At 44.8% G+C, this 27,500-nt stretch overlaps 1 long non-coding RNA gene across 1 annotated transcript in view; it reads right to left on the bottom strand.

Annotated features, from left to right (window-relative positions):
- Positions 1-3,690: 3,690 nt before the first annotated feature.
- The window catches only part of LOC106597980 (uncharacterized), a 198,932-nt gene continuing 175,122 nt past the window's right edge, over positions 3,691-27,500 (bottom strand). The window contains exons 3-4 of the long non-coding RNA XR_014392482.1: positions 5,440-5,506; positions 3,691-4,242 (exon numbers count right to left, since the gene is read on the bottom strand). This is a non-coding gene — a long non-coding RNA (uncharacterized LOC106597980). The remainder of the gene's footprint in view (positions 4,243-5,439; positions 5,507-27,500) is intronic.

Here is a 27,500-nt window from a genome sequence, read left to right as displayed (position 1 = left end):
GGCTTGTAAGTTATGGTGGGGTGAAATGAGGTAAGGTAGGGTGAGGTGAGGTGAGGTAAGGTATGGTGAGGTGAGGTGAGGTGAGGTGAGGTAAGGTGAGGTGAGATGAGGTGAGGTAAGGTGAGGTGAGATGAGGTATGGTGAGATAAGGTATGGTGGGGTGAGGTGAGGTGAGGTAAGGTGAGGTAAGGTATGGTGTGGTGGGGTGAGGTGAGGTGAGGTAAGATGTGGTGGGGTGAGGTGATGTGATGTATGGTGGGGTGGGGGGAGTTGAGTTGAGGTAAGGTGATGTAAGGTGTGGTGGGGTGAGGTGAGGTAAGGTGTGGTGGGGTGAGATGCGGTAAGGTAAGGTATGGTGGGGTGTGGTGAGGTGAGGTGAGGTGAGGTATGGTGGGGTGAGGTGATGTGAGGTAAGGTATGGTGGGGTGAGGTGAGGTAAGGTGATGTAAGTTGTGGTGAGGTGAGGTGAGGTAAGGTATGGTGGGGTGAGGTGAGGTAAGGTATGGTGGGGTGAGGTGATGTGATGTGAGATGCGGTAAGGTGAGGTGAGGTGAGTTAAGGTATGGTGGGGTGTGGTGAGGTGAGGTGAGGTAAGGTATGGTGGGGTGAGATGAGATGAGTTACGGTATGGTGGGGTGATGTGAGGTATGGTGTGATAGGGTGAGGTGAGATATGGTGGGGTGAGGTATGGTGGGTGAGATGTGGTAGGGTGAGGTGAGGTGAGGTAAGGTATGGTGTCATAGGGTGAGGTGAGCTATGGTGGGTGAGGTGTGGTAGGGTAGGGTGAGGTGTGGTGAGGTGAGCTATGGTGGGTGAGGTGAGGTATGGTGAGGTGAGGTAAGGTATGGTGAGGTGAGGTGAGGTGTGGTGAGGTAAGGTAAGGTGGAGTGAGGTAAGGTATGGTGGGGTGAGGTGAGGTAAGGTATGGTGAGGTGTGGTAGCGTGAGGTGGGTGAGGTATGGTGAGATATTGTGTATTAAGGTGGTCAGTAGGATGGTAAAGGGTTGTAGGACGGGGTCAGTAGGATGGTGTAGGGTTGTCGGACGGGGTCAGTAAGATGGTGTAGGGTTGTAGGATGGGCTCAGTAGGATGGTAAAGGGTTGTAGGGGTCAGTGGACGGTGTAGGGTTGTAGGATGGGGTCAGTAGGATGGTGTAGGGTTGTAGGATGGGGTCAGTCGGATGGTAAAGGGTTGTAGGACGGGGTCAGTAGGATGGTAAAGGGTTGTAGGACGGGGTCAGTAGGATGGTAAAGGGTTGTAGGACGGGGTCAGTAGGATGGTGTAGGGTTGTAGGATGGGGTCAGTAGGATGGTAAGGGGTTGTAGGACGGGGTCAGTAGGATGGTGTAGGGTTGTATGATGGGGTCAGTAGGACGGTAAAAGGTTGTAGGATGGGGTCAGTAGGATGGTGTAGGGTTGTAGGATGGGGTCAGTAGGATGGTGTAGGGTTGTAGGATGGGGTCTGTAGGATGGTGTAGGGTTGTAGGATGGGGTCAGTAGGATGGTGTAGGGTTGTAGGATGGGGTCAGTAGGATGGTGTAGGGTTGTAGGACGGGGTCAGTAGGATGGTGTAGGGTTGTAGGGTGGGGTCAGTAGGATGGTAAAGGGTTGTAGGACGGGGTCAGTAGGATGGTGTAGGAGTGAGGTGAGGTGAGGCTTGTAAGTTATGGTGGAGTGAAATGAGGTAAGGTAGGGTGAGGTGAGGTGAGGTGAGGTAAGGTGAGGTGAGGTATGGTGAGGTAAGGTATGGTGAGGTGAGATGAGGTGAGGTAAGGTGAGGTGAGGTATGGTGAGGTAAGGTATGGTGAGGTGAGGTAAGGTAAGGTGAGGTAAGGTATGGTGTGGTGGGGTGAGGTGAGGTGAGGTAAGATGTGGTGGGGTGAGGTGATGTGATGTATGGTGGGGTGGGGGGAGTTGAGTTGAGGTAAGGTGATGTAAGGTGTGGTGGGGTGAGGTGAGGTAAGGTGTGGTGGGGTGAGATGCGGTAAGGTAAGGTGAGGTGAGGTGAGGTAAGGTATGGTGGGGTGTGGTGAGGTGAGGTGAGGTGAGGTAAGGTATGGTGGGGTGAGGTGATGTGAGGTAAGGTATGGTGTGGTGAGGTGAGGTATGGTGGGGTGAGTTGAGGTAAGGTGATGTAAGTTGTGGTGAGGTGAGTATCCCTGACCTAAAACAGACAATATAACTTAAATCATCCAATCAGTCAGCCAGTCAGGTAGTCAGCCAGTCAGCCAGTCAGGCAGTCAGCCAGCCAGTCAGCCAGCCAGCCAGTCAGTCAGTCAGCCAGGCAGTCAGTCAGCCAGGCAGTCAGCTAGCCAGGCAGTCAGCCAGCCAGTCAGCCAGGCAGTCAGCCAGTCAGGCCGTCAGTCAGCCAGTCAGTCAGCCAGGCAGTCAGGCAGGCAGGCAGGCAGCCAGCCAGCCAGCCAGTCAGCCAGTCAGGCAGTCAGGCAGTCAGCCAGCCAGTCAGCCAGGCAGTCAGCCAGGCAGTCAGTCAGCCAGGCAGTCAGCCAGGCAGTCAGGCAGGCATCCAGCCAGCCAGCCAGTCAGCCAGTCAGCCAGGCAGTCAGCCAGGCAGTCAGGCAGGCAGGCAGACAGTCAGCCAGCCAGGAAGCCAGCCAGCCAGGCAGTCAGCAGGTCAGCCAGCCAGTCAGTCAGTCAGTCAGCCAGTCAGGCAGTCAGTCAGTCAGGCTGGAAGTCAGCCAGTCAGTCAGCCAGTCAGTCAGCCAGGCAGTCAGCCAGGCAGTCAGCCAGACAGGCAGTCAGCCAGTCAGGCATTTAGGCAGTCAGTCAGCCAGCCAGCCAGCCAGCCAGCCAGGCAGTCAGCCAGTCAGCCAGTCAGTCAGTCAGTCAGCCAGTCAGGCAGTCAGCCAGTCAGGCAGTAAGTCAGCCGGTCAGTCAGCCAGTCAGTCAGCCAGGCAGTCAGCCAGCCAGGCAGTCAGCCAGTCAGGCATTTAGGCAGTCAGTCAGCCAGCCAGCCAGGCAGTCAGCCAGTCAGCCAGGCAGTCAGTCAGTCAGGCAGTCAGTCAGCCAGTCAGGCAGTAAGTCAGCCAGTCAGCCAGCCAGCCAGGCAGTCAGCCAGTCAGGCAGTCAGTCAGTCAGTCAGTCAGTCAGCCAGTCAGGCAGTCAGTCAGCCAGTCAGGCAGTAAGTCAGCCAGTCAGTCAGTCAGTCAGCCAGTCAGTCAGCCAGGCACCATATCCTAGTTAATTGATTAATCTTGGGCTACACATGGCACTGTATGTCTGTCTGATTTATGATAGGAAGCGCTGACAATGAAGAATCTGACCAATTCAAATTTTTAATTGCCAATGAAAAACTCAATATTTATGGTGGTCCCTCTGTCTGTCTGGATGAATGGGGAAATGGATTGAGCTAGTTAAGCATATTGCTTATCACAATGAGAAATAGTGCTTTAACTCGACTAAAGCCCTTTGAAGTCTGATTAATACTATTGGATAGATCTGTGTTTTTTTGTTCAAACAATAGAATTGAACAGAAAAATGTAATTATTAAATTATTCAACAGTGCCAAAGGTAATATTTTTCATAGTACTTTCTCTGTCTTTCTACTGCAAAATGTGTCAAATGCTGAGGTTTTAAAAATGACAGATCTGACTGCCTTTCATTTCTCCTTTCATTTCTGTTTTCAGGACAACCAGGGCTACAAGTAGAACACAAAACAACGTGACATTAACAGTTGGCATTCATGAGCTTTTATTGACAAATGGCAACAAATTTAAAAAAGTCAGCCAAGCAAGAACCTAATAATAATGAATTTATATGAATGCTGTAAGTACATACATTTTTTTCTCACAATGTTTAACAGGGGTTAAAAGTCCAAAACACACCAGTGTCCCGATGGGACTCATTGGGTTTGACTTCCTCATGGTATTAAAAATCATTTAAGTCTGATTCATTTTACAGAATTATACAAAATACTTTTCAAGTTCAGTAAAAACATATATCAAAATAATTGTTCCTGAGGCCTCAGAGTGTGGCGCAGTGTATCGCAACTCCTTGTGGTTGGCCGGGCGCCTCCAGGCTGACTCCGGTCGTCAGTTCAACGGTTTTTCCTCTGACACATTGGTGCACTTGGCTTCCGAGGTTAAACGGGCGGGTGTTAAGAGGCGTGGTTTGGCGGGTCATGTTTCGGAGGACACATGACTCGACCTTCGCCTCTCCCGAGCCCGTTGGGAAGATGCAGCGATGAGACAAGATCGGAATTGGATCGCAATTGGATATCGCTAAACTGGGGAGAAAAGGTGGGTAAAAAAAAATATGATTATAAAATGTGTTCCTGGAGATATGTCCTGCTGCAGATGCTATGGAATTTATATCTTATTGATCTTTTACCAAATGAAAGAAATCACTAGAATACTGCAAACGATGCATCTGCAAGTCTAGCTACACTCATTCTACCACTGCGTTTAAAGCAGAAAACCATATTCCCTTTGACTAGTAAGTCCACAAATGATGTGTTTGTTGTGATTCTAAATGTTGAGTTATGTATACAGTATATTCCCATGTAGACCCACAACTATCCTTTGGGTTAGTAAGCACAATTACCATGGTTATGGACACTATCATTGCCCTGTAACCCTTATGCAATGGACATGGTCAGAGTTGGATCAAGGGGTATGTAATTATACTGTCCACACGGGTCAAGGCCGAAATAAGCAGCTGTTTTGGCATATGAGACCTTTATTCATGTAATCTGCAGGAGCAAGAGAACAAGGGAGAGAGAGAGAGAGAGAGAGAGGGTGAGAGAGAGAGAGAGAGAGAGAGAGAGACAGAGAGAGAGAGACAGAGAGAGAGAGACAGAGAGAGAGAGAGAAAGAGAGAGAGAGAGAGAGAGAGAGACAGAGAGAGAGAGAGAGAGAGAGAGAGAGAGAGAGAGAGAGAGAGAGAGAGGGCGATTTGGCCCTGAACAAAGAGTACACAGCAGCAGAATACATGACCACTGTGACTGACCCAAACTGAAGGAAAGCTTTGACTATGTACAGACTCAGTGAGCATAGCCTTGCTATTGAGAAAGGCCGCCGTAAGCAGACCTGTCTCCCAAGAGAAGACTATATGCACACTGTCCACAAAGTGAGGTAGAAACTGAGCTGCACTTCCTAACCTCCTGCCAAATGTATGACCATATTAGAGACACATATTTCTCTCATATTACACAGACCCACAAATAATTGGAAAATACATCAAATTTTGATAAACTCCCATATCTACTGGGTGAAATACCACAGTGTGCCATTACAGCAGCAAGATGTGTGACCTGTTGCCACAAGAAAAGGGCAACCAGTGAAGAACAAACACCATTGTAAAGACAACCCATATTTATCTTTATTTATTACCTATTTGCACATCGTTACAACACTGCACATAGCCATAATATATAACATTTGAAATGTCTCTATTCATCAGAAAGAGAGAGAAGGGCTCTTACCAAGCAGACCAATCACATCTTCTTCTGTGTTCCCATCTCTGCGTCATCTTGCCATGGCCTCCAAAATCTGAAACAGAATGTCATTATTTAGTCATGTCTGGAGGCACAGTGTTATTTCTGTCCTGATCATTGTGACTGCAGCAGAGTTGTACTCAAATGTGACTGTTCTTTTTTTAATGACCTTTAATTAACCAGGCAAGTCAGTTAAGAACAAATCCTTATTTACAATGACAGCCTACACCGGTCAAACCCTAAACCAGGACGATACTGGGCCAATTGTGCACCACCCTATGGTACTCCAAATCACAGCCGGTTGTGATACAGCCTGGATTTGAACCAGGGTGCCTGTAGTGACGCCTCAAGCACTGAGACACAGTGCCTTAGACCGCTGCGCCACTCAGGATCCTCATGACTACAGTAAAATGAAGCCAGACTGAATCAGGGCTGGGTTTTTAGAAGCCTCATGACTACAGTAAAATGAAGCCAGACTGAATCAGGCCTGGGTTTTTAGAAGCCTCATGACTACAGTAAAATGAAGCCAGACTGAATCAGGCCTGGGTTTTTAGAAGCCTCATGACTACAGTAAAATGAAGCCAGACTGAATCAGGCCTGGGTTTTTAGAAGTCTCATGACTACAGTAAAATGAAGCCAGACTGAATCAGGCCTGGGTTTTTAGAAGTCTCATGACTACAGTAAAATGAAGCCAGACTCTGAATCAGGCCTGGGTTTTTAAAAGCCTCATGACTACAGTAAAATGAAGCCAGACTGAATCAGGCCTGGGTTTTTAGAAGCCTCATGACTACAGTAAAATGAAGCCAGACTGAATCAGGCCTGGGTTTTTAGAAGCCTCATGACTACAGTAAAATGAAGCCAGACTGAATCAGGCCTGGGTTTTTAGAAGCCTCATGACTACAGTAAAATGAAGCCAGACTGAATCAGGCCTGGGTTTTTAGAAGCCTCATGACTACAGTAAAATGAAGCCAGACTGAATCAGGCCTGGGTTTTTAAAAGCCTCATGACTACAGTAAAATGAAGCCAGACTGAATCAGGCCTGGGTTTTTAAAAGCCTCATGACTACAGTAAAATGAAGCCAGACTGAATCAGGCCTGGGTTTTTAGAAGCCTCATGACTACAGTAAAATGAAGCCAGACTGAATCAGGCCTGGGTTTTTAGAAGCCTCATGACTACAGTAAAATGAAGCCAGACTGAATCAGGCCTGGGTTTTTAGAAGTCTCATGACTACAGTAAAATGAAGCCAGACTGAATCAGGCCTGGGTTTTTAGAAGCCTCATGACTACAGTAAAATGAAGCCAGACTCTGAATCAGGCCTGGGTTTTTAAAAGCCTCATGACTACAGTAAAATGAAGCCAGACTGAATCAGGCCTGGGTTTTTAGAAGCCTCATGACTACAGTAAAATGAAGCCAGACTGAATCAGGCCTGGGTTTTTAGAAGTCTCATGACTACAGTAAATTAATGGAGAAACACAAGCCCTGTTTCTGAACAAACTGAAGGTGAAAATACAGAGGAGTAGATAATCAAGGCCACAAGCCCTGATACTCTAACCACCTAGCTAATCGTGAGGTGGACTAGTTCTGTCACAAAGTTCTCCTGCAGATTATATTCTGTAATAGTTCATTATTAACAGAACATACTTTGTGTAAACGTTTGGTTTAAATGAATGCAACCCTACAGCTATGACTAGTGAAACCAAGGACATGCATAACACAAGGGTTTTGGACAAGGTGAATATAAAAACTGGTTTCACAGTTCACCAAGCAAGACTTTCCAATAACAGGCTGGTGTTAATAATACATTGTATAATAAAGAAGAAGAACGGAAGAATACCCTGATCACTGAGATCCATCATTTCTATTGTCTATTGTGTTGTATTGTAGTTGTTTAATAAAAAATAAAAAGAACTCACAAAAAAAGTATATATATATATATATACAGTATATATAACGTTTTAAAAAAGTAGGATGTCTCTGGTGATCGCCTGCATGTTACAAAGCTGTGAGTTTAGTATTTGAGAAGATGCTGAACTTGTAATTCCCATGGGTTCCCACGGACCACTGCCAATGGAAACTCCTTCCACCACACCATCCACTGTGTCTTATGAGGAGAGGGAGAAAAAACGGCCTGTCAAAGCAGCTAGCTCAACGTTTGTATTCACATGTCCTTTCATCCCGGAGCCCCCCCCCCCCAACGTTTTCAAAGGCATTAAGAGACAGTTTATGAGGGAATTTATGGAGGGCATTCACATTAACAGTGATGATAAAACAAAGATTAGTTTTTGTCAGAAGTTCACATTGGGCCTTATTGTGGTTTTCGCTGTTACCCTGCTGGGCTCTAACTCTGCTCAGCTCTAAGAGCAGTGCGGTTAAGTTGGCTAGCAGGAACCACGTTATTGGTCCATGGCTTTTAAATGCTTGGGTGATTGGTTGAGAGATTTTAAATGGTAGGGTGTGACTGTGCAGCAGTTCAAGTGTAGTTAAAGCGTTTCTAATTAGTGGTATGGACTGGTGGTGTGACCCATAAGGCCATAGAAAACAGTTCTGCTGAACAGAGACACCACAGAGCAATTAAACACAAAATACTACATCCTAGATCTGTTTTCAAACTATATCTCAAACCCATGATGACACATGCAGAATCTTACTTATCTGACATGGTATATATCTTCACATGCTATTTAGACAGCACAAACAAAGTAACAAAGAATCAAGTTCAACTTTAAAGCATTTGTCACATAGTGATGTCGTGACTATTAAGGGAGCGTCAAACAAAGTGCCTAGTATCAAGTTCAACTTTAAGGCATTTGTCACATAATGATGCTGTGACTATTTAGGGAGTGTCAAACAAAGTGCCTAGTATCAAGTATCAAATACAAGTTCAAATGTATTTCTATCATATTTGCATGTCTGGATTAAGTGTAGGTTGGCTATACTGTATACAGTATATGCAGTACATTCAGAAAGTATTCAGACCCCTTGACTTTTTCCACATTTTGTTAGGTTACAGCCTTATTCAAAAATTGATTCAATTGTTTTTTTCCCCTCATCAATCTACACACAATACCCCATAATGACAAAGCAAAAAGAGGTTTGTAGAAATTTTTGCAAAAAAATGAAATAAAAAACGGATATATCTCATTTACATAAATATTCAGACCCTTTACTCAATTCTTTGTTGAAGCACCTTTGGCAGCGATTACAGCCTTCAGTGTTTTTGACTATGACGCTACAAGCTTGGCACACCTGTATTTGGGGAGTTTCTCACATTCTTCTCTGCAGATCCTCTCTAGCTCCGTCATGTTGGATGGGGAGCGTCGCTATACAGCTATTTTCAGGTCTCTCCAGAGATGTTCGATTGGGTTCAAATTCGGGCTCTAGCTGGGACACTCAAGGACATTCAGAGACTTGTCCCAAAGTCAGCCCTGCATTGTCTTTTCTGTGTGCTTAGGGTCGTTGTCCTGTTGGAAGGTGAACCTACAACCCAGTCTGAGGTCCTGAGTGCTCTGGAAAAGGTTTTCATCAAGGATCTTTGTGCTTTGCTCCGTTCATCTAACCCTCGATCCTGACTGGTCTCCCGCAGATGGAAAACATCCCCACAGTTTGATGCTGCCACCACCATGCTTCACCGTAGGGATGATGCCAATTCCTTCGACCTCATGGCTTGGTTTTTGCTCTGACATGCACTGTCAACTGTGGGATCTTATATAGACAGGTGTGTGCCCTTCCAAATCATGTCCAATCAATTTAATTTACCACAGGTGCACTCCAATCAAGTTGTAGAAACTGTATTCTGTATAACTGTATACTGTATAACTGTATAACTGTATTCTGTATAACTGTATACTGTATACTGTATAACGGTATACTGTATAACTGTTTACTGTATAACTGTATAACTGTGTAACGGTTTACTGTATAACTGTATACTGTATAAATATATACTGTATAACTGTATACTGTATAACTGTTTACTGTATAACTGTATAACTGTATAACGGTTTACTGTATAACTGTGTAACTGTATACTGTATTACTGTATACTGTTTACTGTATACTGTATACTGTTTACTGTTTACTGTATAACTGTATATTGTATAACTGTATACTGTATAACTGTTTACTGTATGACTGTATAAATGCATACTGTATACTGTTTACTGTATGACTGTATAACTGTATAACTGTATGCTGTATAACTGTTTACTGTATCACAGTATACTGTATAACTGTATACTGTATAATGTATACTATATAACTGTTTACTGTTTACTGTCTAAATGCATACTGTATACTGTTTACTGTTTACTGTATAACTGTATACTGTATACTGTATTACTGTATAACTGTTTACTGTATACTGTATACTGTATAACTGTATAACTGTATAACTGCATAACTGTATACTGTTTACTGTATAACTGTTTACTGTATAACTGTATAACTGGATAATGTTTACTGTTTACTGTATAACTGTATAACTGTATACTGTATTACTGTATAACTGTTTACTGTATCACAGTATACTGTATAACTGTTTACTGTATAACTGTATTACTGTATGTATAACTGTATAACTGTTTACTGTATAATGTATAAATGTATACTGTATACTGTTTACTGTATAACTGTATAACTGTATACTGTATATTGTATGAATGTATACTGTATACTGTATAACTGTTTACTGTATAACTGTATAACTGTATAACTGTATACTGTATAAATGTATACTGTATAACTGTTTACTATATAACTGTATAACTGTATAACTGTATAACGGTTTACTGTATAACTGTGTAACTGTATACTGTATTACTGTATACTGTTTACTGTATAACTGTATATTGTATAACTGTATACTGTATAACTGTTTACTGTATGACTGTATAACTGTATGCTGTATAACTGTTTACTGTATAAGTGTATACTGTATACTGTATACTGTATAACTGTTTACTGTATACTGTATAAATGCATACTGTATACTGTTTAATGAATGACTGTATAACTGTATAACTGTTTACTGTATCACAGTATACTGTATAACTGTATACTGTATAACTGTTTACTATATAAGTGTTTACTGTATACTGTGTAAATGCATAACTGTATACTGTATAACTGTATAACTGTATAACTGTATACTGTATAACTGTTTACTGTATAATGTATACTGTTTACTGTTTACTGTATACTCTATACTGTATTACTGTATAACTGCTTACTGTATAACTGTATACTGTATTACTGTATAACTGTTTACTGTATAACTGTATTACTGTATAATGTATACTGTTTACTGTTTACTGTATAACTGTTTACTGTATACTGTATTACTGTATAACTGTTTACTGTATACTGTATACTGTATAACTGTATAACTGTATACTGTATAACTGTTTACTGTATAATGTATACTGTTTACTGTTTACTGTATACTCTATACTGTATTACTGTATAACTGTTTACTGTATAACTGTATACTGTATTACTGTATAACTGTTTACTGTATAACTGTATTACTGTATAATGTATACTGTTTACTGTTTACTGTATAACTGTTTACTGTATACTGTATTACTGTATAACTGTTTACTGTATACTGTATACTGTATAACTGTATAACTGTATACTGTATAACTGTTTACTGTATAATGTATACTGTTTACTGTTTACTGTATACTCTATACTGTATTACTGTATAACTGTTTACTGTATAACTGTATACTGTATTACTGTATAACTGTTTACTGTATAACTGTATTACTGTATAATGTATACTGTTTACTGTTTACTGTATAACTGTTTACTGTATACTGTATTACTGTATAACTGTTTACTGTATACTGTATTACTGTATAACTGTTTACTGTATACTGTATACTGTATAACTGCATAACTGTATACTGTATAACTGTTTACTGTATACTGTTTACTGTTTACTGTTTACTGTATACTCTATACTTTATTACTGTATAACTGTTTACTGTATAACTGTATACTGTATTACTGTATAACTGTTTACTGTATAACTGTATAACCGTATTACAGTATAACTGTTTACTGTATAACTGTATTACTGTATAATGTATACTGTTTACTGTATAACTGTTTACTGTATACTGTATAACTATAACTGTTTACTGTATAACTGTATAACTGTATAACTGTTTACTGTATAACTGTATAACTGTATTACTGTATAACTGTTTACTGTATAACTGTATTACTGTATAATGTATACTGTTTACTGTTTACTGTATAACTGTTTACTGTATACTGTATTACTGTATAACTGTTTACTGTATAACTGTATAACTGTTTACTGTATAACTGTATAACTGTATAACTGTTTACTGTATAACTGTTTACTGTATAACTGTATAACTGTTTACTGTATAACTGTTTACTGTAGAACTGTATACTGTATACTGTATAACTGTATACACGTAACTGTTGGATCAGATACAGTTGCCAGTACATACAAAGTCCTTGCTTGTAGGCAACAACAAGAGCTGTTCACACATACAGTGTCTACATAAGACCTTGGATAGTCTACACTGGGGCTAGATGCTTTAGAGCCATAGTAGAATCATTAGGATTGCTGAGACACTGACAAACTACAGTAATTAAAGTGCGGGACAATATAAGAGAACACAACAAATACAGTCACTTGAATATGGTTTCAGTGCTCGGAGACTTTTTCCCGTAATTACAGCGGACGACACTAATTTCTACAGTATCAAGTTGTTAAACCACATCTTCTCATTCTAAATCCAATCCTCTCCTAATTGTAGGCAATCATGTTGGTTTGTATAAACAGAGAGTTTTCAGCCCTAGTTGTATCTCAGAGAAAGGACTAAAAAGCTTTTCCAGCACCATGTCTCTGACTCTGTTTCTGCCTGTGATGTGAGAGCCTGCTGACTCCAAGACATGATGTCAGAGCTCTGGACCGCACCTCCACGGAACACCTTCAGGGTGGTTAGTCTGATCTGACTGACAGATCACTACACACACACGACGCACGCACGCACGCACGCACGCACGCACGCACGCACCCACCCACACACACACACACACACACACACTACACACACACACACACACACACACACACACACACAATGGCACTGCAGTGGATAGCTGACCAATATTGCTTGTTTTTTTAATTAAATGTACTGATCTTAACTTTTTTTGTAAATATTGTTTCCACCACAAGAGGCAGTGCTTCTCCTGGCCGGTGATTTTAATGAAGGAAAACTAAAATCCGTTTGACCTCATTGTTACCAGCATGTCACCTGTGCAACTAGAGGTGAATAAACTCTAGATCACCTTTACTCCACACAGAGATGCGTACAAAGCTCTCCCTCACCCTCCCTTTGGCAAATCAGACCATAACTCTATCCTCCTGATTCCTGCTTACAAGCAAAAACTCAAACAGGAAGTACCAGTAAGTACCAGTACCAGTGGTGTGGGGGCTGTGCTTTGGCAAAGTGGGTGGGGTTATATCCTACCTGTTTGGCCCTGTCCGGGGGTTTCATCGGATGGGGCCACAGTTTCTCCTGACCCCTCCTGTCTCAGCCTCCAGTATTTATGCTGCAGTAGTTTATGTGTCGGGGGGCTAGTGTCAGTCTGTCACATCTGGAGTATTTCTCTTGTCTTTTCCGGTGTCCTGTGTGAATTTAAATATGCTCTTTCTAATTCTCTCTTTCTCTCTTTCTTTCTTTCTTTCTCTCTCTCGGAGGACCTGAGCCCTAGGACCATGCCTCAGGACTACCTGGCTTGATGACTCCTTGCTGTCCCCAGTCCACCTGGCCGTGCTGCTGCTCCAGTTCCAACTGTTCTGCCTGCGGCTATGGAACCCTGACCTGTTCACCGGACGTGCTACCTGTCCCAGACCTGCTGTCCCAGACCTGCTGGAACCCTGACCTGTTCACCGGACGTGCTACCTGTCCCAGACCTGCTGTTTTCAACTCTCTAGAGACAGCAGGAGCGGTAGAGATACTCTCAAAGATTGGCTATGAAAAAGCCAACTGACACTTACTCTTGTGTTACTGACTTGTTGCGCCCTCGACAACTACTATGATTATTATTATTTGACCATGCTGGACATTTATGAACATTTGAACATCTTGGCCATGTGCTGTTATAATCTCCACCCGGCACAGCCAGAAGAGGACTGGCCACCCCTCATGGCCTGGTTCCTCTCTAGGTTTCTTCCTAGGTTTTGGCCTTTCTAGGGAGTTTTTCCTAGCCACCGTGCTTCTACACCTGCATTGCTTGCTGTTGGGGTTTTAGGCTGGGTTTCTGTACAGCGCTTTGAGACATCAGCTGATGTAAGAAGGGCTATATAAATAAATTTGATTTGATTTGATAAAACGCTTAATACAGAAGTGGTCCAATGAAGCAGATGCTAAGCTACAGGACTGTTTCGCTAGCAGAGATTGAAATATTTTCCGGGGGTTTACCACATCAGTTACCGGCTTCATTAATAAGTGCATCGATGACGTCGTCCCCACAGTGACCGGACGTACATATCCCAACCAGAAGCCATGGAATTCAGACAACATCCGCACTGAGCTAAAGGCTAGAGCTGCCGCTTTCAAGGTACGGAACACTAATCTGGACGCTTATAAGAAAACCCACTACGACCTCCGATGAACCATCAAGCGTCAATACAGGACTAAGATGGAATCCTACTACGCCAGCTATGACGCTCATCGGATGTGGCAGGGCTTTCAAACTATCAGGGATTACAAAGGGAAAACAAGCCACGAGCTGCCCAGCGAGGCTAGCCTACCAGATGAGCTAAATGCCTTCCATGCTCGCTTCGAGGCCAATAACACTGAAACATGCATGAGAGCACCAGCAGTTCCAGATGACTGTGTGATCTCGCTCTCCTTAGCCGATGTGAGTAGGACCTTTAAACAGGTTAACATTCACAAGGCCGCGGGGCCAGACGGATTACCAGGATGTGTCCTCAGAGCATGCCCTGACCACCTGGCGGGTGTCTTCACTGCCATTTTACACCTCTCCCTGACCCAGTCTGTAATACCTACATGTTTCAAGCAGACCACAATAGTCCCTGTGCCCAAGAACGCCGAGGTAACCTATCTAAATGACTATCCCCCCGTAAACACTCACATCTGTAGCCATGAAGTGCTATGAGGGGCTGGTCAAGGCTCACATCAACACCATCATCCCAGAAACCCTGGACCCACTCTAATTCACATACAGTATTGCCCCAACAGTCATGTGAAATCCATAGATTAGGACCTAATGAATTTATTTCAATTGACTGATTTCCTTATATGAATCGTTGAAATTGTTGCATGTTGCGTTTATATTTTTGTTCAGTATAAAGTATGCATGCCATGGACAGACTATTTGACTTAATGTGCACATTGCAAAAGACTGTATTTCATAGCAAATTTAGCAAAATTGCAAATTGCACTTTATGAATGCATCCCGACAAAAACCACCAAGTTCCAGGTGAGAGGAAGCCACCACCTCAGCTCATCTGGAAGGAATGATGAATGAGAGAATATTTGTCCTCCTGGCTGTAACAGGAAACCCCTGGTCCAGAAATGGAAGTACAAACCACATGAATCTAGCTCATGTGTTGTGTTTACCCAAGAGCCAATTTACACAGGTGGGAGGGAGGGGAGGGAGGGAGGGAGCGCGAGAGAGAGAAAAAGAGAGAGAGAGAAAAAGAGAGACTAAAGGACTGGTAGAGATCTATCTCTATGGTCATTATAACAGAGAGGACTCTGGTTATAACAGAGCCTTCCCTGTAGCTCAGTTGGTAGAGCATGGTGTTTGCAACACCAGTGTTGTAGGTTCGATTCCCACGGGGGGCCAGCATGGGAAAAAAAAAAAAAAATGTATGAAATTGTATGAAATGTATGCATTCACTACTGTAAGTCGCTCTGGATAAGAGCGTCTGCTAAATGATGTAAATGTAAAATGTAAACAGAGGTTAAAGACTAATAACAGAGAGGACTCTGACTGGTTAAAGACTAATAACAGAGAGGACTCTGACTGGTTAAAGACTAATAACAGAGAGGACTCTGACTGGTTAAAGACTAATAACAGAGAGGACTCTGACTGGTTAAAGACTAATAACAGAGAGGACTCTGACTGGTTAAAGACTAATAACAGAGAGGACTCTGACTGGTTAAAGACTAATAACAGAGAGGACTCTGACTGGTTAAAGACTAATAACAGAGAGGACTCTGACTGGTTAAAGACTAATAACAGAGAGGACTCTGACTGGTTAAAGACTAATAACAGAGAGGACTCTGACTGGTTAAAGACTAATAACAGAGAGGACTCTGACTGGTTAAAGACTAATAACAGAGAGGACTCTGACTGGTTAAAGACTAATAACAGAGAGGACTCTGACTGGTTAAAGACTAATAACAGAGAGGACTCTGACTGGTTAAAGACTAATAACAGAGAGGACTCTGACTGGTTAAAGACTAATAACAGAGAGGACTCTGACTGGTTAAAGACTAATAACAGAGAGGACTCTGACTGGTTAAAGACTAATAACAGAGAGGACTCTGACTGGTTAAAGACTAATAACAGAGAGGACTCTGACTGGTTAAAGACTAATAACAGAGAGGACTCTGACTGGTTAAAGACTAATAACAGAGAGGACTCTGACTGGTTAAAGACTAATAACAGAGAGGACTCTGACTGGTTAAAGACTAATAACAGAGAGGACTCTGACTGGTTAAAGACTAATAACAGAGAGGACTCTGACTGGTTAAAGACTAATAACAGAGAGGACTCTGACTGGTTAAAGACTAATAACAGAGAGGACTCTGACTGGTTAAAGACTAATAACAGAGAGGACTCTGACTGGTTAAAGACTAATAACAGAGAGGACTCTGACTGGTTAAAGACTAATAACAGAGAGGACTCTGACTGGTTAAAGACTAATAACAGAGAGGACTCTGACTGGTTAAAGACTAATAACAGAGAGGACTCTGACTGGTTAAAGACTAATAACAGAGAGGACTCTGACTGGTTAAAGACTAATAACAGAGAGGACTCTGACTGGTTAAAGACTAATAACAGAGAGGACTCTGACTGGTTAAAGACTAATAACAGAGAGGACTCTGACTGGTTAAAGACTAATAACAGAGAGGACTCTGACTGGTTAAAGACTAATAACAGAGAGGACTCTGACTGGTTAAAGACTAATAACAGAGAGGACTCTGACTGGTTAAAGACTAATAACAGAGAGGACTCTGACTGGTTAAAGACTAATAACAGAGAGGACTCTGACTGGTTAAAGACTAATAACAGAGAGGACTCTGACTGGTTAAAGACTAATAACAGAGAGGACTCTGACTGGTTAAAGACTAATAACAGAGAGGACTCTGACTGGTTAAAGACTAATAACAGAGAGGACTCTGACTGGTTAAAGACTAATAACAGAGAGGACTCTGACTGGTTAAAGACTAATAACAGAGAGGACTCTGACTGGTTAAAGACTAATAACAGAGAGGACTCTTAATTCAATTAAATTCAAAAGGCTTTATTGGCCTGGGAAACATGTTTACATTGCCAAAGTAAGTGAAATAAACATTAAACAAAAGTGAGATGAAACAAAGAACAACACCAACAACAAATGTACAGTAAACATTGAACTCATAAAGGTTTCAAAACTATAAAGACATTTCAAATGTTATATTATCAATTATGTACAGTGTTTTTAACTATGTGCAAATAGTTGTAGTACAAATAGTAGGGGAAGATAAACAGATAAATATAGGTTGTATTTACAGTGTTGTTTGTGGTTACCCTGTTTTCATGGCAACTGGTCACATATCTTGCTACTGTGATTGCACATTGTGGTAGTTCGCCAAATTGAGATGGGAGTTTATCAATGTTTGATTAGTTTGAAAATGTGTTTGTGGGTCTGTGTGATCTGTGGGAAATGTGTGTGTCTAATATGGTCATATGTTTGGCAGGTATTCTGCCACTGTGTACTCTCTGTTTAGGGCCAAATAGCATCCTAGTTTGATCAGTTTTTTTGTTCATTCTTTCCAATGTGTCAAATTACCTTTTTGTTTTCTCATGATTTGGTTGGGTCTAAATGTGCTACTGTCCTTCCATAACAAAGTCATCACCTACAGAGAGATGAACCTGGAGAAGAGTCCCACAAGCAAGCTGGTCCTGTTGCTGTCCTGGGGCTCTGTGGGGTCTGTTTGTGTTTGTGAACAGAGCCCCAGGACAGCAACAGGACCAGCTTGCTTGTGGGACTCTTCTCCAGGTTCATCTCTCTGTAGGTGATGACTTTGTTATGGAAGGTTTGGAAATCACTTCCTTTTAGGTGGTTGTAGAATTATAACGGCTCTTTTCTGGATTGTGACAATTAGCGGGTATAGTCTCTCTCTCTCTCTCTCTCTCTCTCTCTCTCTCTCTCTCTCTCTCTCTCTCTCTCTCTCTCTCTCTGTGGTAGGCAGGTCAGAGAGATCAAGCTGCTTCTCATACTTGGCCCAGGATACAGGCTGCGTCTAGGACTGTTGCGGTGTTACCACCATATTACCGCCACACTGGTAGTCATGAGTCATAACCGCAGTGAAATTCCAATTACATTTACATTTAAGTCATTTAGCAGACGCTCTTATCCAGAGCGACTTACAATTGACAGTTGATTCACGGTAATCTCCTTTTATGCACTGTGGACATGCTTTGGTAGTACCTAACCTGCTAACTACCATCAGGTGCTAATGGCCTGGTACTCAGGGCTATATTGCTACAATCAGGCCTGGTACTCAGGGCTATATTGCTACAATTGCTACAATCAGGTCCTAATGGCCTAGTACTCAGGACTATATTGCTACCATCAGGTCCTAATGGCCTAGTACTCACGACTATACTGCTACCATCAGGTCCTAATGGCCTGGTACTCAGGGCTATATTGCTACAATGAGGTCCTAATGACCTGGTACTCAGGGCTATATTGCTACAATGAGGTCCTAATGACCTTGTATTCAGGGTTATATTGCTACCATCAGGTCCTAATGACCTGGTACTCAGGGCTATATTGTGTCTCCATCAGGTCCTAATGGCCTATTACTCAGGGCTCTATTGTTTCTCCATTAGGTCCTAATGGCCTGGTACTCAGGGTTCTATTGTCCCTCCATCAGGTCCTAATGGCCTGTTACTCAGGGTTCTATTGTCCCTCCATCAGGTCCTAATGGCCTGGTACTCAGGGCTCTATTGTCCCTCCATCAGGTCCTAATGGCCTGGTACTCAGGGCTCTATTGTTTCTCCATCAGGTCCTAATGGCCTGGTACTCAGGGCTCTATTGTTTCTCCATCAGGTCCTAATGGCCTGGTACTCAGGGCTCTATTGTCCCTCCATCAGGTCCTAATGGCCTGGTACTCAGGGTTCTATTGTCCCTCCATCAGGTCCTAATGGCCTGGTACTCAGGGTTCTATTGTCCCTCCATCAGGTCCTAATGGCCTGGTACTCAGGGCTCTATTGTTTCTCCATCAGGTCCTAATGGCCTGGTACTCAGGGTTCTATTGTCCCTCCATCAGGTCCTAATGGCCTGTTACTCAGGGTTCTATTGTCCCTCCATCAGGTCCTAATGGCCTGGTACTCAGGGCTCTATTGTTTCTCCATCAGGTCCTAATGGCCTGGTACTCAGGGTTCTATTGTGTCTCCATCAGGTCCTAATGGCCTGTTACTCAGGGTTCTATTGTCCCTCCATCAGGTCCTAATGGCCTGGTACTCAGGGCTCTATTGTTTCTCCATCAGGTCCTAATGGCCTGGTACTCAGGGTTCTATTGTCCCTCCATCAGGTCCTAATGGCCTGTTACTCAGGGTTCTATTGTCCCTCCATCAGGTCCTAATGGCCTGGTACTCAGGGTTCTATTGTCCCTCCATCAGGTCCTAATGGCCTGGTACTCAGGGTTCTATTGTCCCTCCATCAGGTCCTAATGGCCTGGTACTCAGGGCTCTATTGTCCCTCCATCAGGTCCTAATGGCCTGGTACTCAGGGTTCTATTGTCCCTCCATCAGGTCCTAATGGCCTGTGTACTCAGGGTTCTATTGTCCCTCCATCAGGTCCTAATGGCCTGGTACTCAGGGCTCTATTGTCCCTCCATCAGGTCCTAATGGCCTGGTACTCAGGGCTCTATTGTCCCTCATACCACCCTGACATCAATGCAAATGCCATATAAAATCAAATCAAATCAAACACCTGTGGTCAAAACAGTAGGCCTATAGTACTTCTAAAACTCACCTCACTGTGATTGATCAATATGAAGAAACAAGTTCAACGGCAGGTTGAAACAGTGTATAACATGGTTGTTGTGGGTTTTGTATCAAAGCCTAGCACAACTAAATGGCCAGCGCTTTCTAAGGTGATGTTTAATTCTAAACAACCAGAAGCATATTAGAACCTATTCATATGTGTAGGCTTCTGAGCCCAAGCCTGGGGGGGGGGACTGAATTATAATGATGATGGTGCTGTTATACAATACACAGCCTACTGCATATTACTCATGACAGAAAAAACATAAAACAAAACTGATTTAAGATGTCTTTGGTACATAATTGGTCTGGCCTATAGTCCAAAATTAAAGAAAAATGAAAGTAATTGCCTTTGAGTGTGGACTGTATTATTCTAAATGTCTATCGGTGAGTCTGGGAGAGAATGTATAGCCCTAGGACATGCTGTGGGTTTATTGATTGTGCCGGGCGGCTTACAGTTAGCCTACAATTAGTGCATTAGCATTTGAATAGCCTTGTAATAGGGAATGCTCTTTTCTTTTACATTTTCATAATTAATTGGATGACACATTACCTTTAGCTACAGAATGTCTCACCACCGTGCGTTTCCATCTCCTCCTCTCTCTCTCATTTCCTTTCTCTAGCATGCAGACGGGCTGTCACAGTTTAGTGAAATATGTTTTGTTGTGAAAACATGTTACTATCGAGGATCCCGAACACATTCCACATGGTTTCCCAAATGAATCACTGGGTATCTGCAGGAACAAGGTTTGGAGAGCCCACGGCATACAGAGGTTGGGTGGAATATCACCTGCCGGGCAGCGAGAACATGCTCCTCAAACAGTGGTTGATGCATGGCTTGAAATAATATGAATTTCTCAGCTGCTCATATTCAGCACATGTTCCGCTATGAAATCAGAGTAGCCTACAAAACAGACCGGCGGGAAAGCTCGCGGCAATATGACATGTTTTTTTCCCCCCCTGCCACTGTTCCTAGCCCATTTGATAATGGGCAATTCTAAATCCAAACTAATTTTACATATTAGTAAAGACAATATTAAATTGACAATAGTCTGATGGGTGAAAATATGATCACTTAATGAGAAAACAGCTGTCCAATCAGAGAACAGTGGGGTCTCAGGTAGCCTAGTGGTTAGAGTGTAGGGACGGCAGGTAGCCTAGTGGTTAGAGTGTAGGGGCGGCAGGTAGCCTAGTGGTTAGAGTGTAGGGGCGGCAGGTAGCCTAGTGGTTAGAGTGGAGGGACGGCAGGTAGCCTAGTGGTTAGAGTGTAGGGACGGCAGGTAGCCTAGTGGTTAGAGTGTAGGGGCGGCAGGTAGCCTAGTGGTTAGAGTGGAGGGACGGCAGGTAGCCTAGTGGTTCGAGTGGAGGGTCGGCAGGTAGACTAGTATTAGAGTGTAGGGACGGCAGGTAGACTAGTGGTTAGAGTGTAGGGGCGGCAGGTAGTCTAGTGGTTAGAGTGTAGGGACGGCAGGTAGCCTAGTGGTTAGAGTGTAGGGGTGTCAGGTAGACTAGTGGTTAGAGTGTAGGGGCAGGCAGGTAGACTAGTGGTTAGAGTGTAGGGACGGCAGGTAGCCTAGTGGTTAGAGTGGAGGGTCGGCAGGTAGACTAGTGGTTAGAGTGGAGGGTCGGCAGGTAGACTAGTATTAAGAGTGTAGGGACGGCAGGTAGCCTAGTGGTTAGAGTGTAGGGACGGCAGGTAGTCTAGTGGTTAGAGTGTAGGGACGGCAGGTAGCCTAGTGGTTAGAGTGGAGGGACGGCAGGTAGCCTAGTGGTTAGAGTGGAGGGACGGCAGGTAGCCTAGTGGTTAGAGTGTAGGGACGGCAGGTAGCCTAGTGGTTAGAGTGTAGGGGCGGCAGGTAGTCTAGTGGTTAGAGTGTAGGGACGGCAGGTAGCCTAGTGGTTAGAGTGTAGGGGTGTCAGGTAGACTAGTGGTTAGAGTGTAGGGGCAGGCAGGTAGACTAGTGGTTAGAGTGTAGGGACGGCAGGTAGCCTAGTGGTTAGAGTGGAGGGTCGGCAGGTAGACTAGTGGTTAGAGTGGAGGGTCGGCAGGTAGACTAGTATTAGAGTGTAGGGACGGCAGGTAGCCTAGTGGTTAGAGTGTAGGGACGACAGGTAGCCTAGTGGATAGAGTGTCGGGACGACAGGTAGCCTAGTGGTTAGAGTGTAGGGACGGCAGGTAGACTAGTGGTTAGAGTGTAGGGGCGGCAGGTAGACTAGTGGTTAGAGTGGAGGGACGGCAGGTAGCCTAGTGGTTAGAGTGGAGGGACGGCAGGTAGCCTAGTGGTTAGAGTGTAGGGGCGGCAGGTAGACTAGTGGTTAGAGTGGAGGGACGGCAGGTAGTCTAGTGGTTAGAGTGTAGGGACGGCAGGTAGCCTAGTGGTTAGAGTGGAGGGACGGCAGGTAGCCTAGTGGTTAGAGTGGAGGGACGGCAGGTAGCCTAGTGGTTAGAGTGGAGGGACGGCAGGTAGCCTAGTGGTTAGAGTGGAGGGACGGCAGGTAGCCTAGTGGTTAGAGTGGAGGGACGGCAGGTAGTCTAGTGGTTAGAGTGTAGGGACGGCAGGTAGCCTAGTGGTTAGAGTGTAGGGGCGGCAGGTAGCCTAGTGGTTAGAGTGGAGGGACGGCAGGTAGCCTAGTGGTTAGAGTGGAGGGACGGCAGGTAGCCTAGTGGTTAGAGTGTAGGGACGGCAGGTAGACTAGTGGTTATAGTGTAGGGACGGCAGGTAGACTAGTGGTTATAGTGGAGGGACGGCAGGTAGACTAGTGGTTAGAGTGTAGGGGTGTCAGGTAGTCTAGTGGTTAGAGTGTAGGCACGGTAGGTAGACTAGTGGTTAGAGTGGAGGGACGGCAGGTAGCCTAGTGGTTAGAGTGTAGGGGTGTCAGGTAGTCTAGTGGTTAGAGTGTAGGGGCAGGCAGGTAGACTAGTGGTTAGAGTGTAGAGACGGTAGGTAGACTAGTGGTTAGAGTGGAGGGACGGTAGGTAGTCTAGTGGTTAGAGTGGAGGGACGGTAGGTAGTCTAGTGGTTAGAGTGTAGGGGTGTCAGGTAGTCTAGTGGTTAGAGTGGAGGGACGGCAGGTAGCCTAGTGGTTAGAGTGGAGGGACGGCAGGTAGACTAGTGGTTAGAGTGGAGGGACGGCAGGTAGCCTAGTGGTTAGAGTGGAGGGGCGGTAGGTAGACTAGTGGTTAGAGTGGAGGGACGGCAGGTAGACTAGTGGTTATGGTGGAGGGGCGGTAGGTAGACTAGTGGTTAGAGTGTAGGGGTGACAGGTAGACTAGTGGTTAGAGTGGAGGGACGGTAGGTAGACTAGTGGTTAGAGTGTAGGGGCAGCAGGTAGACTAGTGGTTAGAGTGGAGGGACGGTAGGTAGACTAGTGGTTAGAGTGTAGGGGTGTCAGGTAGACTAGTGGTTAGAGTGTAGGGACGGCAGGTAGACTAGTGGTTAGAGTGTAGGGGCAGCAGGTAGACTAGTGGTTAGAGTGGAGGGACGGTAGGTAGACTAGTGGTTAGAGTGTAGGGACGGCAGGTAGACTAGTGGTTAGAGTGTAGGGGCAGCAGGTAGTCTAGTGGTTAGAGTGGAGGGACAGGCAGGTAGTCTAGTGGTTAGAGTGTAGGGGCAGCAGGTAGACTAGTGGTTAGAGTGTAGGGGCAGCAGGTAGACTAGTGGTTAGAGTGTAGGGACGGTAGGTAGACTAGTGGTTAGAGTGTAGGGACGGCAGGTAGACTAGTGGTTAGAGTGTAGGGGTGTCAGGTAGACTAGTGGTTAGAGTGTAGGGGCAGCAGGTAGACTAGTGGTTAGAGTGGAGGGACGGTAGGTAGCCTAGTGGTTAGAGTGGAGGGACGGTAGGTAGCCTAGTGGTTAGAGTGGAGGGACGGCAGGTAGCCTAGTGGTTAGAGTGGAGGGGCGGTAGGTAGACTAGTGGTTAGAGTGGAGGGACGGCAGGTAGACTAGTGGTTAGAGTGGAGGGACGGCAGGTAGTCTAGTGGTTAGAGTGTAGGGGTGTCAGGTAGACTAGTGGTTAGAGTGGAGGGACGGTAGGTAGACTAGTGGTTAGAGTGGAGGGACGGCAGGTAGACTAGTGGTTAGAGTGTAGGGACGGCAGGTAGCCTAGTGGTTAGAGTGGAGGGGTGTCAGGTAGCCTAGTGGTTAGAGTGGAGGGACGGCAGGTAGACTAGTGGTTAGAGTGTAGGGACGGCAGGTAGCCTAGTGGTTAGAGTGGAGGGGTGTCAGGTAGCCTAGTGGTTAGAGTGGAGGGACGGCAGGTAGACTAGTGGTTAGAGTGGAGGGACGGCAGGTAGACTAGTGGTTAGAGTGTAGGGACGGCAGGTAGACTAGTGGTTAGAGTGGAGGGACGGCAGGTAGACTAGTGGTTAGAGTGTAGGGACGGCAGGTAGACTAGTGGTTAGAGTGTAGGGGCAGGCAGGTAGACTAGTGGTTAGAGTGTAGGGGTGTCAGGTAGACTAGTGGTTAGAGTGTAGGGACGGCAGGTAGACTAGTGGTTAGAGTGGAGGGACGGCAGGTAGACTAGTGGTTAGAGTGTAGGGGCGGTAACTGAAAGGTTGTTGGATTGAATCTCTGACCAAAAAAACTAAACCAGGAACAGAGCGCCATCTTTGGTTTTTGCGACTTTCTCAAATCATCAACAAACTAATAGTCGCGTCACGCAGCCCGTATATGTTTTGACTCCTAAGACATTTTAAGGTTTGTATCATTCACCACTAAAGCTGCTAAATAACTCTAAATATAGCGAATAGGACCTGTTTCAAATGATCCCTTTTCCTCTCAGCATAACCATTTCATTCTGCACTCTGTACTGGGAGAAATATCCTTTCTATTTTATTCAGCTAGGTTCTATTATATTCTTCTTACTATAAAATAAGGACACGGGACTTATAAGCATATCTTGTCAGCTAAAGGAATAAGCCTACAGCCTATTGCATTGAGCATATAGCCAGATAACGTACAGGAAGTAGGCCAATTCATATATTCTCTTCTTCTGAAATACATTTTCTTCATGTCATCATTTTTCTTTAGACCTAACTAAAATAAAATAATAGATTTATTGTCGTGGTGTTTATTAAATAGATTTTAAACGTAGATGTTCCAGAAGTGTGCATCAGCGGTTTGTGTACTCGGCCTGGAGATGCTTAACGTGTTTATGTTAATTAACCGTTTATTACCGTGAGACCGGCAGTCTTTTGACTGACAATAACCGTCATGACCTCCACAGCCCTATGCTGCGTCCCAAAATGTCATGACCTCCACAGCCCTATGCTGCGTCCCAAAATGTCATGACCTCCACAGCCCTATGCTGCGTCCCAAAATGTCATGACCTCCACAGCCCTATGCTGCGTCCCAAAATGTCATGACCTCCACAGCCCTATGCTGCGTCCCAAAATGTCATGACCTCCACAGCCCTATGGTGCATCCCAAAATGTCATGACCTCCACAGTCCTATGCTGCGTCCCAAAATGTCATGACCTCCACGGCCCTATGCTGCGTCCCAAAATGTCATGACCTCCACAGCCCTATGCTGCATCCCAAAATGTTTTGACCTCCACAGCCCTATGCTGCGTCCCAAAATGTCATGACCTCCACAGCCCTATGCTGCGACCCAAAATGTCATGACCTCCACAGCCCTATGCTGCGTCCCAAAATGTCATGACCTCCACAGCCCTATGCTGCGTCCCAAAATGTCATGACCTCCACAGCCCTATGCTGCGTCCCAAAATGTCATGACCTCCACAGCCCTATGCTGCGTCCCAAAATGTCATGACCTCCACAGCCCTATGCTGCGTCCCAAAATGTCACTGCTTCCCAGGGCATCTGGTCAAAAGTAGTGTGTTACAGAATAGGGTGTCATTGGCATGTCATTTGAGACACAGACCCAAGATGTACACTCAGTTTTATTTATACATTCCAAGTACTACACTGACCATACTATCTCTTCCTTTAAAAAAACATTCATCTCAACTTTTTTTTTGAAGTAAGAAAAATCTCTCTCTTCTTGGAAGGAAGAGAAGATCTCTGTGAATTAATAACCTTATTTTTCCTCGGGTTAGATTTAGGAGGGAGAGTGGCAAACTGGCACCGCCTACTCCCTAGTTTGATTCACAGCCCACTCCATAGTTTGATTCACAGCCCAATCCCTAGTTTGATTCAAAGCCAACTCCCTAGTTTGATTCACAGCCTACTCCCTAGTTTGATTCACAGCCTACTCCCTAGTTTGATTCACAGCCTACTCCCTAGTTTGATTCACAGCCCACTCCCTAGTTTGATTCACAGCCCACTCCCTAGTTTGATTCACAGCCTACTCCCTAGTTTGATTCACAGCCTACTCCCTAGTTTGATTCACAGCCTACTCCCTAGTTTGATTCACAGCCTACTCCCTAGTTTGATTCACAGCCCACTCCATAGTTTGATTCCCAGCCTACTCCCTCGTTTGATTCACAGCCCAATCCCTAGTTTGATTCACAGCCCACTCCATAGTTTGATTCCCAGCCCACTCCCTAGTTTGATTCACAGCCTACTCCCTAGTTTGATTCACAGCCCACTCCCTAGTTTGATTCACAGCCTACTCCCTAGTTTGATTCACAGCCCACTCCATAGTTTGATTCCCAGCCCACTCCCTAGTTTGATTCACAGCCCAATCCCTAGTTTGATTCACAGCCCACTCCATAGTTTGATTCCCAGCCCACTCCCTAGTTTGATTCACAGCCCAATCCCTAGTTTGATTCACAGCCCACTCCATAGTTTGATTCACAGCCCACTCCATAGTTTGATTCCAGCCCACTCCCTACTTTGATTCACAGCCCACTCCCTAGTTTGATTCACAGCCTACTCCCTAGTTTGATTCACAGCCAGGTTCTGTGGAAACCTCCCATGTCTCACCTCAGGCTGGGTGAATGTGAGGAGTGTAATGTAAGCTGTTAGTGTTTATATATATCTCTCTCTCTCTCTCACCCGCCCTTCCTCTCTCCCCCGTCTCTCTCTCCCCCGTCTCTCTCTCTCCCCCGTCTCTCTCTCTCTCTCTCTCTCTCTCTCTCTCTCTCTCTCTCTCTCTCTCCCCCGTCTCTCTCTCTCTCTCTCCCCCGTCTCTCTCTCTCTCTCTCTCTCTCTCTCTCCTCTCTCTCTCTCTCTCTCTCTCTCTCTCTCTCTCTCTCTCTCTCTCTCTCCCCCGTCTCTCTCTCTCTCTCTCCCCCGTCTCTCTCTCTCTCTCTCTCTCTCTCTCTCTCTCTCTCTCTCCCCCGTCTCTCTCTCTCTCTCTCCCCCGTCTCTCCCCCGTCTCTCTCTCTCTCTCTCTCTCTCTCTCTCTCTCTCTCTCAGGCCAGCTAAGTAAGCAGCAGAATACTTATTCCATGCTATTTCCTCAAGTATACATTTGAGCCTCACTCCATCTCATAGATTTTCTCCTCTGCCAAGTAATCAAAAAGAGGAATGAACCCCCTACACACACACACACACACACACACACACACACACACACACACACACACACACACACACACACACACACACCAGACACCCGCATACACACACACACACACACACACACACACACACACACACACACACACACACACACACACACACACACACACACACCAGACACCCGCATACACACACACACACACACACACACCACACACACACACACACACACACACACACACACACACACACACACCAGACACCCGCATACACACACACACACACACACACACACACACACACACACACACACACACACACACACACACACACACACAC

This window comes from Salmo salar, chromosome 05, assembly GCF_965601325.2.
Source record: "Salmo salar chromosome 05, fSalSal1, whole genome shotgun sequence".
NCBI classification, from domain to species: Eukaryota; Metazoa; Chordata; class Actinopteri; order Salmoniformes; family Salmonidae; genus Salmo; species Salmo salar.
Note: the sequence above shows the minus strand (reverse complement) of the source record. Positions and strands in the feature narration are given on the sequence as shown.